The sequence below is a fragment of the Bubalus kerabau genome, chromosome 4 (genome assembly GCF_029407905.1).
Source record: "Bubalus kerabau isolate K-KA32 ecotype Philippines breed swamp buffalo chromosome 4, PCC_UOA_SB_1v2, whole genome shotgun sequence".
NCBI classification, from domain to species: domain Eukaryota; kingdom Metazoa; phylum Chordata; class Mammalia; order Artiodactyla; family Bovidae; genus Bubalus; species Bubalus kerabau.
The window spans coordinates 115174981-115188087 of record NC_073627.1 but is presented as its reverse complement, the minus strand read 5'-3'; positions in this window follow the sequence as shown (position 1 = coordinate 115188087).

Here is a 13107-nt window from a genome sequence, read left to right as displayed (position 1 = left end):
CCTCATTGTCATTGTCACCCACCAGAATGGGACACTTGTAACAACTGATGAATCCACATCTACGTATCATCATCACCTAAGGTACATCATTTACATTAGGGTTCAGTCTTGGTTTTGTACATTCTATGAATCTGAACAAATGTATAACATGTATCCACCACCATAGTATCATATGGAATAGTTTCACTGCTCTAGAAATCCTCTGTGCTCTGCCTATTAGTTATTTTTAATAACATAATTAAAATAACAGGCAAACTCTGAAGGCAGCTCTTAAAAATCAGCCTGAAAGATGGTAACGATGACCCTATATGCGAGACAGCAAAAGAGACACAGATGTAAAGAAAAGACTTGGACTTGGTGGGAGAAGGCGAGGGTGGGATGATTTGAGAGATTAGCATTGAAACATGTATATTATCATATGTGAAACAGATCTCCAGTCCAGAGTCGATGCATGAGACAGGGTGCTCAGGGCTGCTCCACTGGGATGACCCTGAGGGATGGGATGGGGAGGGAGGTAGGAGGGGGGTTCAGGATTGGGAACCTATGTACACCCAAGGCTGATTCATGTGAATGTATGGCCAAAACCACCACAATATTGTAAAGTAATTAGCCTCCAATTATAATTAATTAATTAATTAAAATAAGTAAATAAAAACATTAGAAAAAAAAGTCATCAGCCTGAAGAAATCCTATCTGGCTCACAAGACTTAGATGACTGTGGCCTGCGTTTATGGTTGTGTTCTGTTCTCTGAACTATCAGCCTCTGATTGTAGCTCACCTTACACAGGCCAGGAACATCTGCCTGAAACAAATATATTTGAACTCACCCACTAAGGCAGTGGTGTGAAACTGAGTTCTGAGATGATTGTACAGCGTGACAAGGAGACACATTTTCACTTACACTATTCAAATATGCAGGCAGGAACTTTTTTGCCCTGCTTTGGTCTATGGCTTAATTCTTCTAGTCTTTACTCTCCTCTTAAATTCCATCTCATTTGATTAAATGAAACAGAAAGTAAATTAGGAAAAGCCCAAAATACTTTGATGAATTTAGGTCATTGAAAAGGCCTAAGAATTTTTTTTCTTCTCATTAGAGGATCAAGTTCATTCATTTGTTTGTTCATTTGTTCAGTAAGTCAAGAAGTATAAATTGAAAGTCCCTGTGTTACAAACCCTATAAGATCCCTGGGGTACAACAATGACATAGTTTTGAGAAATGGAAAGCCCTATCTTCTCTCCTCCCATTTCCTTTGTTTCTCCTGTTTGCTTAGTACACGCATACTCTGAAATAGGCCTGTGGATCTAGTTACCTCTTTGGGCTCCACTGTACATCATTTTATTTTATTTATTTATTTTTTTGTTTGGTTTGTTTAATTTAATTTTATTTAACTTTACAATATTGTATTGGTTTTGCCACATATCAAAATGAATCTGCCACAGGTATACATGTGTTCTCCATCCTGAGCCCTCCTTCCTCCTCCCTCCCCATACCATCCCTCTGGGCTGTCCCAGTGCACCAGCCCCAAGCATCCAGTATCGTGCATCGAACCTGGACTGGCGACTCATTTCATATATGATATTATACATATTTCAATGCCATTCTCCCAAATCATCCCAACTTCTCCCTCTTGTACATCATTTTAATAAAATTATTTTATGTCAGGGAGCAGCAACTATTTAGGTTTTTTTTTGAAAAATCAAATACTCCTTTCCTAGCATATCTTTCTGGGTTGTATGTTACCACAGAGTCAATTGCAGTGAATTTATAAATGAAGCACCAGTTTTCTTTGTATCATCAAGTAGGTGGGAGATGTGCCAGTCTTGTTAATCCCTTAGTGATTAAATATATCATGGTTGAGAGCATGGGAGAAAATAGGCAATGTCATGTATACACTGTGGAGTCACAAAGACATGGACTTGAATCCAGGCTCTATCACTTAGTAGCTAAGTGATTCTGGGCAGGCTGTTAACTGTTTCTGAACCTTGGTTTCCTGCTTTGTAAACATGAATGATTTTACCTGCTATTCTCATATTTTGAGAGTTAAATGTGAGTCTACCCAAGTTGCTCCAGGCTTCCCTGGTGGCTCAGATGGTAAAGTATCCGCCTGTGATGTGGGAGACCTGGGTTCTTTTCCTGGGTTGGGAAGATACCCTGGAGAAGGGCATGGCAACTCACTCCAGTATACTTGCCTAGATAATCCCCATGGACAGAGGAGCCTGGCAGGCTACAGTCCATGGGGTCGCAAAGTTGGACGCGACTGAACGACTAAGCACAGCACAGCAGTCAAGTTGCTTCAGGTCTTGCCAGCCTGAGGGCATGAACCTGATCTTAGGGATAGTGTATAAGTCTGCTAGGGCTGCCATAACAAAATCCCACCACAGACTGGGTAGCTTAAACAATACAGTAAGTCTCCTACGTACAGACCTTCAAGTTGCCGACTTTCAAAGATGGGAATGTGTGTTCCATCAGCGTCAAGCATGAGTGAAATCGCAGCTTGCCCTCTGTCTCCTATTGCTGACGATCCCTTCAGCTCCACCATCTCCCACCTCCTCCCCTTCCTCCAGTCAGTAACTCTTCTTGCATGTTCACTCAATGCCAGCCCCTGTATGCCAACTGTTGTTCTGTACTGCTGTACTCTTCAAGGTACGGCACTGTGAGATTTAAAATGTTTATTTTTTGTGTTTGTTTTTTATGTATTGTGTGAAAAGTATTACAGAGCTATTATAATACAATACTATATAGCTGATTGTGTTAGTTGGGTACCTAGGCTAACTTTCTTGGACTTATAAACATGCTTTTGGAAGGGAACACATTCATATGTAGGGGACTTACTGTAGAATTTATTTTCTCAAAGTTCTGGAAGCTATAAGTCCAAGATCAAGGTGCTGGCCAGTTTGGTTCCTCAGGGCCTCTCTCTTAGGCTATCTTTTTGCTGCTTCTTCACATGGTTGCCTGTTTACACATATGTACCCCTCGTATTTCTTCCTCTTCTTGTAAGGTTACCAGTGTGTTGGATTAGGGTCCACCCTGAGCTTCGTTTTAACTTAATTGCTTCTTTTAAAGGCCTTAACTTCACATTTTGAGGTTTTAAGAGTTGGGCTTCAACATACAAATTTACAGGGATTCGATTCAACCCATCAGATCAGATCAGAGCAGTCGCTCAGTCGTGTCCAACTCTTTGCAACCCCATGAATCGCAGCACGCCAGGCCTCCCTGTCCATCACCAACTCCCGGAGTTCACTCAGACTCATGTCCATCGAGTCGGTGATGCCATCCAGCCATCTCATCCTCTGTCGTCCCCTTCTCCTCTTGCCCTCAATCCCTCCCAGCATCAGAGTCTTTTCCAATGAGTCAACTCTTCGCATGAGGTGGCCCAAGTACTGGAGTTTCAGCTTTAGCATCATTCCTTCCAAAGAAATCCCAGGGCTGATCTCCTTCAGAATGGACTGACTGGATCTCCTTGCAGTCCAAGGGACTCTGAAGAGTCTTCTCCAACACCACAGTTCAAAAGCATCAATTCTTCGGTGCTCAGCCTTCTTCACAGTCCAACTCTCACATCCATACATGACCACAGGAAAACCCATAGCCTTGACTAGACGGAACTTTGTTGGCAAAGTGATGTCTCTGCTTTTGAATATGCTATCTAGGTTGGTCATAACTTTCCTTCCAAGGAGTAAGCATCTTTTAATTTCATGGCTGCAGTCACCATCTGCAGTGATTTTGGAGCCCAGAAAAATAAAGTCTGACACTGTTTCCACTGTTTCCCCATCTATTTCCCATGAAGTGGTGAGACCGGATGCCATGATCTTCGTTTTCTGAATGTTGAGCTTTAAGCCAACTTTTTCACTCTCCTCTTTCACTTTCATCAAGAGGCTGTTTAGTTCCTCTTCACTTTCTGCCATAAGGGTAGTGTCATCTGCATATCTGAGGTTATTGATATTTCTCCTGGCAATCTTGATTCCAGCTTGTGTTTCTTCCAGTCCAGCGTTTCTCATGATGTACTCTGCACAGAAGTTAAATAAACAGGGTGACAATATACAGCCTTGACATACTCCTTTTCCTATTTGGAACCAGTCTGTTTTTCCATGTCCAGTTCTAACTGTTGCTTCCTGACTTGCATACAGATTTCTCAAGAGGCAGATCAGGTGGTCTGGTATTCCCATCTCTTTCAGAATTTTCCACAGTTTATTGTGATCCACACAGTCAAAGGCTTTGGCATAGTCAATAAAGCAGAAATAGATGTTTTTCTGGAACTCTCTTGCTTTTTCCATGATCCAGCGGATGTTGGCAATTTGATCTCTGGTTCCTCTGCCTTTTCTAAAACCAGCTTGAACATCAGGAAGTTCACGGTTCACATATTGCTGAAGTCTGGCTTGGAGAATTTTGAGCATTACTTTACTAGCGTGTGAGATGAGTGCAATTGTGCAGTAGTTTGAGCATTCTTTGGCATTGCCTTTCTTTGGAATTGGAATGAAAACTGACCTTTTCCAGTCCTGTGGCCACTGCTGAGTTTTCCAAATTTGCTGGCATATTGAGTGCAGGTCTTTCACAGCATCATCTTTCAGGATTTGGAATAGCTCAACTGGAATTCCATCAGCTCCACTAGCTTTGTTCGTAGTGATGCTTTCTAAGGCTCACTTGACTTCACATTCCAGGATTCAACCCATAAGGGATAGTAACTTGACTGTCATACATTGGTCTGCATAATGCTGGGATGTAGCTTAATATAAATCCCAGAAGGTACCATATAGTTGTTCATGGTTTTCCAGTTCTTCCATTCTTTTCCTGCCCAGGAAACTGCTTGGGGAACCTCTCTATCACCTCTCCCACCTGAGCACAAGATGTCCATGCCCAAGATGCCCTGCCTGGTGCTGAGCATGCCTGGGAAGCACACCCCCTTTGCAGACTGTGCTGCAGAACATCCAGGTCCTAACAGTGGGAAGCATGACATTCACCCTGCTCTGCATCACAGCCTGTGGCTGAGTCTGCAGCTGCACAGCGTATACCTCTGTGTCTCTGCTTCCCTTGTGAAAACAGCTGCTTCCTCATCTGTCTGCATCCCCTTGCCCTAGAGGGTTGAGACAGTGTGGAACCAAATACCATGCTCTGTTCCCTTCCCTGGTCCTTCTGGTCAGGCACCAGAACATCCACCATCACCACCCTCCACAGCTGAGCCTGTGGGCAACCTGGTAGGAAGGGTTGCCAAAAACCTCATTGACATTTTCTTCTGGCAAACCTTCCTACCAGGTTGCTCACAGGCTCAGACAAATCTGAATCCGAATTCCAGTTTAGGACACTGGATTCCTTTATATGTCAACTCTTGGACTTTCCCAACATGTTTCTTCAACCAGTGACTTAAGGAGGGCAATGCCATTAGTTTCCAATTCTGCTGTCTTTGCCACTTGGCATCCTGTAGTGATTAAGAACGTGGCTCTGCAGTCAGATTGCCTGGACTTCAAACCCTTTTCTGTGACCTTGGGCTGGAAACTTTTCTTCTGTAAGCCTTGATTTTTCTATCTGTAAAAGAGGTATAATAACAATTCTTATTTCATAGGATTATAATAAGAATTAATGGGTAAGAGATGTAAAAAATTCCTCCCCATGCTTCATACCCTATGATCCTTATCATTGTCATCTAATATTCTCTACATACTAACTCTTCTAGGAATTTTTTAGGTATTGTGTCATTTCATTCTCAAACAATCCTTTGAGGAAGGTGCCCTTTTGATAGTGATTTACAGATAGGGTAATAGTTGTCAGTAGCCTGAGATGGCATAGTTAATAAGGATTCAGTCCAGTTTGGTCTGATTCTGCACAGACTGTTCTAAACACTGTGCTCAGTAAGTGATTTATATTATTACTGTAGTCATGATCAGTCAACAGATTTTATTTAGATGCTAAACGTACTTCAGGAGGTGGAGTGAAAAATACAGAACTTTATAAGTAGTGTTTTCTTTCAAGGATCTATACTTACATTGGGAAGATTGGACATATGTATGTAAAGACAGAACTGAAATAACAAGGTGCTATGTGAAAATAAATAGTGGGAATAAAATGTATTACGAGTCTCAAAGAGGGAGAAAGAGAGACTGTGGCCAATCAGTGTGGTCAAGAAAGGCTTCATGACCAAGCTTGAACATACAAGCTTGGTAATTAATGATTGAACAACATAGGCAGACACTGATAAATAAGTGGGACTGGGAGAAAATAGGAGGAGGGAGGAAAAGCATTTCAGAAGAGTAAGTGAGTAAACTACTAAATTGGAAGAAATACCAATATTGTTTAGGTTAGTAACTTAGAGTGACCCTGAATACATGTGACCCTGTGAGTGAAAGTTGCTCAGTCATATCTGACTCTTTGCGACCCTGTGGACTATAGCCCACCAGGCTCCTCTGCCCATGGAATTCTCCAGGCAAGAATACTGAAGTGGGTAGCATTCCCTTTTCTAGGGAATCCTCCCAACCCAAGGATCAAATCCAGATCTCCCGCATTGCAGGCTCAGCTTTACTATCTGAGCCACCAGGGAAGCCCAAGAATCCTGGCATGGGTAACCTATTCCTTCTCTAGGGAATCTTCCCAACCCAGGAACTGAACCGGGGTCCCCTGCATTGCAGGCAGATTCTTTTCCAGCTGAACTACCAGGGAAGCCCACATGTATCCCTAGATAAAGTCAAATGAAAATACTTTTGCAAAGCCACCAAACCTCTTTAACTTCAGCACATATTTAGAAAATGGTAAGATATTGATAACACATTGGAGTAAATGAAGGAGGCTTCTAGAAAATGCAACAGAAGTCACCAAGCTCCAGCTGCCAGGCCTCTCACCAGCTGCCTGAGGGCTGAAGGGAATCAGTATCTTAGTTCTAGGCCCTGTTCTACACAGCTTTAAAAATAGGCAGAATAGAACTTACCAGTATTTCTCAGCGTGTTTTTATATAATTACAACCTGAAAGTGTCTAAAACTCTAAGCTCTGTGTTATCCAAGCAAGCAGAGAAACTGCACAATTAATTTTACATGAACCCAATGGTGAAGCTAGTTCAAAATTTCAATATGAGACAGGAGAAAAGAAGCCAGCCACGTAGGATGAAAACAAACTAAGACTTAGTGGTTTCTGAGTTTAAACACTCCACCAGCAAACATCAAACAGGAAAAAGGACAGTTAAAAAGCACAGTTTTATTAGGTGATGTCTGACCACACAGAATGCTGGGAACTGTATTTTACTTATCTAGTCCACCCGAAACAGCAGGATAGCACATGCATGGCTGCACATTTTGGGTGGTGGCCTGTCAGTTCCTCCCTCCAAGGCTAGTTGAAAGAGAACATTCTGTGCATTTTGCATGATTAGTAAATTGGAGTGGGCATCAGCACATAGAAGTATCACTCTTAGACCCAGGCAGGAGGGGCCCTGTCCTGGGATACATAATTTAGAGGGCTCTGCTCTGGCTCCTCACATGAGACAGCTCTGCTTATGGAATAAGGAATCCCTGGAGCCAAAGGGCTGTGCCCAACTGGAATCCAGCAGTCCCCTCCCCACTTGGCCAAATGGCTTTCTGCCACTTTTGAGGGCTTTTGCAGACCTCATCCCAAGTCCATCCTTGGAGAAGTAGATGGCACCACTGGCGGGAAAACACTAGGCCATAGGGCAACCAGGGACCAGCTGCCTGTGTAGTGAGGTCAGAGCTCAGTGGGCTGTCTGGGGTGTCCACACTGTTGGCATAAATCTGCTCAGAGTTGAAGATAGGGCCAGGATGGGTGGGAGAGTTGGACAAGTGTCAGGGCCCACCTCTCCCTATGCCACTGTGTTCCAACAAGGAGGTTTGGGGAGTCTAATGACTCCAAATTCCAGCCTGGCCCTCTAGGTCATTATAGAGGCACATTTGTCAAGGTATACCATTTATACAATTGTCCATTTATAACATTTAAATATTTAGACATAAAGTATGTGGATCTCCTTTGTGTTTTTACCCTGGGCTCACAAATGTTTGTGGTGGACCCAGGACACATGAGAGACTGACAGGAACCACATAAAGGACAAGGACATAGACATTCTGAATCCTGTCTCCTCTTAATCCAGGGCTGGGAAGTCGGTGGTGTGAATTTGGCCTATGGGTACTATGTGTACCACCAACCCTGCGTCTTTATGTTCTCTTTTTTTTTTTTCCCCCCACTTTCTTGCTCATGTTCTGTTCTCTCCCTTGCACAGAATAGATCAGCCAGGGTCCACCTTGGGTACCACATAGGTGATCACCAGCAGGTGTGTGATGATAAAACACAGTCACTCAGAATTACAAAATGTGAGTTATGAATACTTATGTAATAGCACATCCCCTCATCAGCATAAATGCCTAGCTCTGCCTCACACTCAAAACCAACCCATGCATTGAAACAGTTCTCTTTTCCTAAAATTGGCCATTTCTAGCCTTTTGGAGTAAAGTGTGTTTAATACTTTATTTTAACGGATGATCAGTGCTTAAGCCAGAATCAGTGTTAAAAGTTCTTTACCTTAACACTTAACATAGCTTTCATTGTAGGATGTTTGAAAGAAATTCCCATTCCTATCCTTATATTGATAGCATATTGAAAAGCAGAGACATTACTTTGCCAACAAAGGTCCGTCTAGTCAAGGCTAGGGTTTTTCCTGTGGTCATGTATGGATGTGAGAGTTGGACTGTGAAGAAGGCTGAGCGCCGAAGAATTGATGCTTTTGAACTGTGGTGTTGGAGAAGACTCTTGAGAGTCCCTTGGACTGCAAGGAGATCCAACCAGTCCGTCCTGAAGGAGATCAGCCCTGGAATTTCTTTGGAAGGACTGATGCCAAAGCTGAAACTCCAGTACTTTGGCCACCTCATGCGAAGAGTTGACTCATTGGAAAAGACTCTGATGCTGGGAGGGATTGGGGGCAGGAGGAGAAGGGGACGACAGAGGATAAGATGGCTGGATGGCATCACTGACTCGATGGACGTGAGTCTGAGTGAACTCCGGAAGTTGGTGATGGACAGGGAGGCCTGGCGTGCTGTGATTCATGGGGTCGCAAAGAGTTGGACGCGACTGAGCGACTGATCTGATCTGATCTTTATATTGATGCATTTTTGTAGTTTAGGTTAGGAATTAAGGTAAATCAGGACGTAGCCTTTGAGTGTAGTTTGTACCAGTGATGTTAATTATTGATTTCATCAACCTTTAGACTCTAGGGCTCAAGATTTTACATAAGCTTAAAGGAGAGAATATTCTAGTTTGCCTACATCTGCCTAATAACTATAAACACTTTCTTGACAGGCTGACTTTGAGCGTGTTTAACAAGATGATAGAACAGTAGAGTCAGGCGATATTGTCATTTTCTAAAGAGAAAGGAAGAAGGTGGCAGTGAGGAAAGGTCTTGAGATGTGAATACAGAAAATGTAACTTTGAATTATCCTGGATTTTTTTTTTAAACACAAATGCCCAGGTATTGCTTTTCTTTTCTCCAAAGCTCCAGATACATTTTTAACAAACATCCATGTTTGAAAAACAACTCGACTATATGATGATCTTTTATCTAGTTTGTTTCACTTTTTTAATTTCATATCCAGTGCTTCCATTTCATTTAGTTTGTTTTCCAATTTTTCTCAAGCCTTTATCAAGCATAATAGAAAAGCTTTTTTTGTATACATATATATAAATAGTTTGTGTAATATATTTTAGAAATATGAATCTTTAAAAAATTTATGACATTTTGAGTCCACTTGTTTGACTCAGTATGAATAGGATGCTATATTTCTAATTAAAAAAACAAGCAATGAAGTTTTACTGTATGGTACAGGGACCTATAGTCAATATCTTGTAATAACCTATAATGGAAAACAGTCTGAAAAATAATATATATGTATATGTATGCCTGAATAACCTTGCTGTGTACCTGAAACATTGTAAGTCAATTATACTTCAATAAAATATATATATTAGGGAAAAAAATAAGGCCAGAAATTATCACTGTCAAAAAGGATGGAGCATGGTTTCCATGGGGCCTTCTTAGAGACAGAGAAATGGGCTCAGGCAGCTCTTTTCATAGGACACCCAATTATTGGGCATTGCATCACAGGCCAGGCTTGCACCCTCCTCTCTCCAATCTCTCAAGGTGGATTCTCAGTGCACTAACTGCCATCTCCATGTCTGAGGGCCTCTTCTCCCCTTTCGACAAACTGCTGTTGCCTTAATGTGCCAGGATATTAACAAGTCCCTGAGAATAGTCCACAACTCTCAGGAGTGGGTGTATGAGAACTCCAGTTCTTTGCCCCTCAAGTGAGATAATTCTGGGGCTTATATTGGGCACTGCTTCCAGGGTTTCCCAGTGAGATTAACTTCCAGTTATCCACCGAGGTAGCTGGATTTATCACACACACTGTATTGGCTGTCTTCTCTTCCCTGTATGAACTCTCCTCTTCCCCACCTGGGTCCCAGCATCGCCCAAATAAACTACTTGCTAAAAAAGAGAAAGACTTTGAATCCCAGCAGTGCCTCTCACAGCTGCACAACTTTGGGTAGGTTACCTACAATCTCTGAATCTTAGTTTCCTCAACAGCAAAGTAGAAATAGCTCCTATGAGTAGGATTGCTGGTTGTCTCAAAAGAAACTATGTATGATAAAATATTTTGGAAACTAAAAATCACTGTAAAAATATTAGTTATCATTAAATGTCCATTAAAAGACTGTTTGCTTTCAAATTTCTGTAAGAACAGCATAAGGAAGAATGTTCAGAAAAAGAGAGAAAAGTAAATGGGAAAAATGATGCAGACTAAACCAGAAACCACTTTAATATTTAATTTCCACCTGTTAGACTCCATCTGCATTGGGTGCTGAATAAATAGTATTGACCATAAACAAAACGGAATTCCTTATTTTTAATTTTTTAATTGAAGTATAGTTGATTTACAATGTTGTATTAATTTCCAGTGTATGGCAGTGATTCATATATATACTTTTTTCATATTCTTTTCTATTATGGTTTATTATAAGACATTGAATATAGTTCCCTGTGCTACATGATAGGACCTTGTTATTTATCTGTTTTATATATGTTAGTTTGTATGTGCTAATCCTAAATGCCTAACATATCCCATCTCCATCCCCATTTTCCGTTGGTAATCACAAGTTTGTTTCCTATGTCTGTGAGTCTTTCTGTTTTGCAAATAAATTCATTTGTATCATATTTTTATTTTTCTTCCTTTAAAAAAATTTATTTATTATACTTGTAGGCTAATTAGTTGACAATATTGTGGTGGTTTTTCCATACATTGACATGAATCAGCCACGGGTATACATGTGTCCCCTATCCTGAACCCGCCTCCTGCTCCCTCCCCACCCCATCCCTCTATGTTGTCCCAGCACCCCGTTTCATGCCTCAAACTTGGACTGATTCCACATATAAGTGATATCATATGGTTTTTGTCTTTGTCTGATTTCACTTAGTATGATAATCTCTAGGTTCATCCATGTTGCTACAAATGGCATTATTTCATTCTTTGTATGGCTGAGTAGTATTCCATTGAGTGTGTGAACATGACATGTTCTTTATCCATTCATCTTTCAGTGGACATTTAGGATGCTTCTGTGTCTCTGTGTTATTGCAAATAGTGCTGCTGTGGACATTGGGGTGCATATATTTTTTCACATTAGAATTTTTCTTTTCTGGATATATGCCCAGGAGCAGGATTGCTGGATAAAGAAGAATTCTTAATGAAATTTCCCCCAAGAGTAAGATGAAATAAAAAATAAAATCAGTGTTTTTATTTTTTTTTTTTTTATTTGCTCATCATTTCTGGATAAATGAAAATGCCAAATTTATTTAAAATATTTCTCATCCTATTAAATGAACAAACAGAAACTCTAGTAACTATTATCTCACACAGAAATGGAAGCTCAAACACAGCAGAGATTTTTGTCTGTTTTTTTCACTGAAGAATCCCTTAGTCCTAACCCAGTGTCTGGCACAGAGCAACTGTTCAATATGTATTTGTTAAATAAAATGAATTACTACATTTATCTAGATCAGTGCTGCAATGTGGGTGCTAGTTTTCACAGAGAATTTTCTTAAAAGCCCATGTTTACCATTCCAACGAGAAAAAGTCTTTTGTTAGCATCAAACGCTATGCCTCAATGGTTAAGTTTTTCCTTTGTTTTTAAAAATTAGATGGACAGCTTTATTGCAAGATGAGAGCAGGGAGTGATTGGGAGGGAGGCTCAAGAGGGCAGGGGATATATGTATACATATAGCTGATTCACTTGGTTGTACAGCAGAAACTAACATAACATCATAAAGCTATTATATGCCAATAATAAAATTTTTTAAACAATCATATAAAAAAGATGAGAGCAGAACCCCTCTCCCCCACAGTCCTGGTGGAATCAGCCTTAGGTTCTGAGCATCCAGGTGTCCTGTAGCTGGGCGGGGAGAGGGGGCTTGATTAAGATTTTTGCATGAAAATTGTGAGTGAAACTAGTCTCCCTCCGTAGAAGGTAAGACTGTGGAACTCACACACACTTTTTGCCTCTGAATAAATTGTCTTCTACCAGCAGGAGGAAAATTGTAAGACCAAGTGTTTCTTGTTTTAAAAATTAACTTACACTCGTGCAGCTTAGTTGTTTTAAAAGGCTCTTTTATATGTGTCATCCTTGACTAGCTCAGCAAGGCACTGAGGCAGGCAAATGACACAGACTCCATTTTGTGCAAAATGAGACCGAAAGAAGGGAAGTGATTAGACAGGCAAGGGGGGAGGGGATAAAAATAGAAGTTGGGTCCCTTGAGTCCTTGTCTAATGACCTATTTACCCCAGCATGATGTATGCATGCAGTCATAATTAATAGACTGCTCATTCATTGTTTATCAATGCAAAGATGTTTAAGGCCCCAAAATGTAAACAATTGCTTGGACTACATTAAGGCACCTTCAGCTGAACATAAATTGTGCTCCAAAGGCATTCTTTTTGTCTCAACTTTCTGGGCAGTCGCCTTGACTTCATTTCATCCTACATGCTTGAACAGTCTTTGTTGCTGATCCTTAACGCTAAGTGTTCATTACCACCTAGTTTCATTCTGTTCTAAAGTGGACTGCTTGTTGTTTTCTGACTTA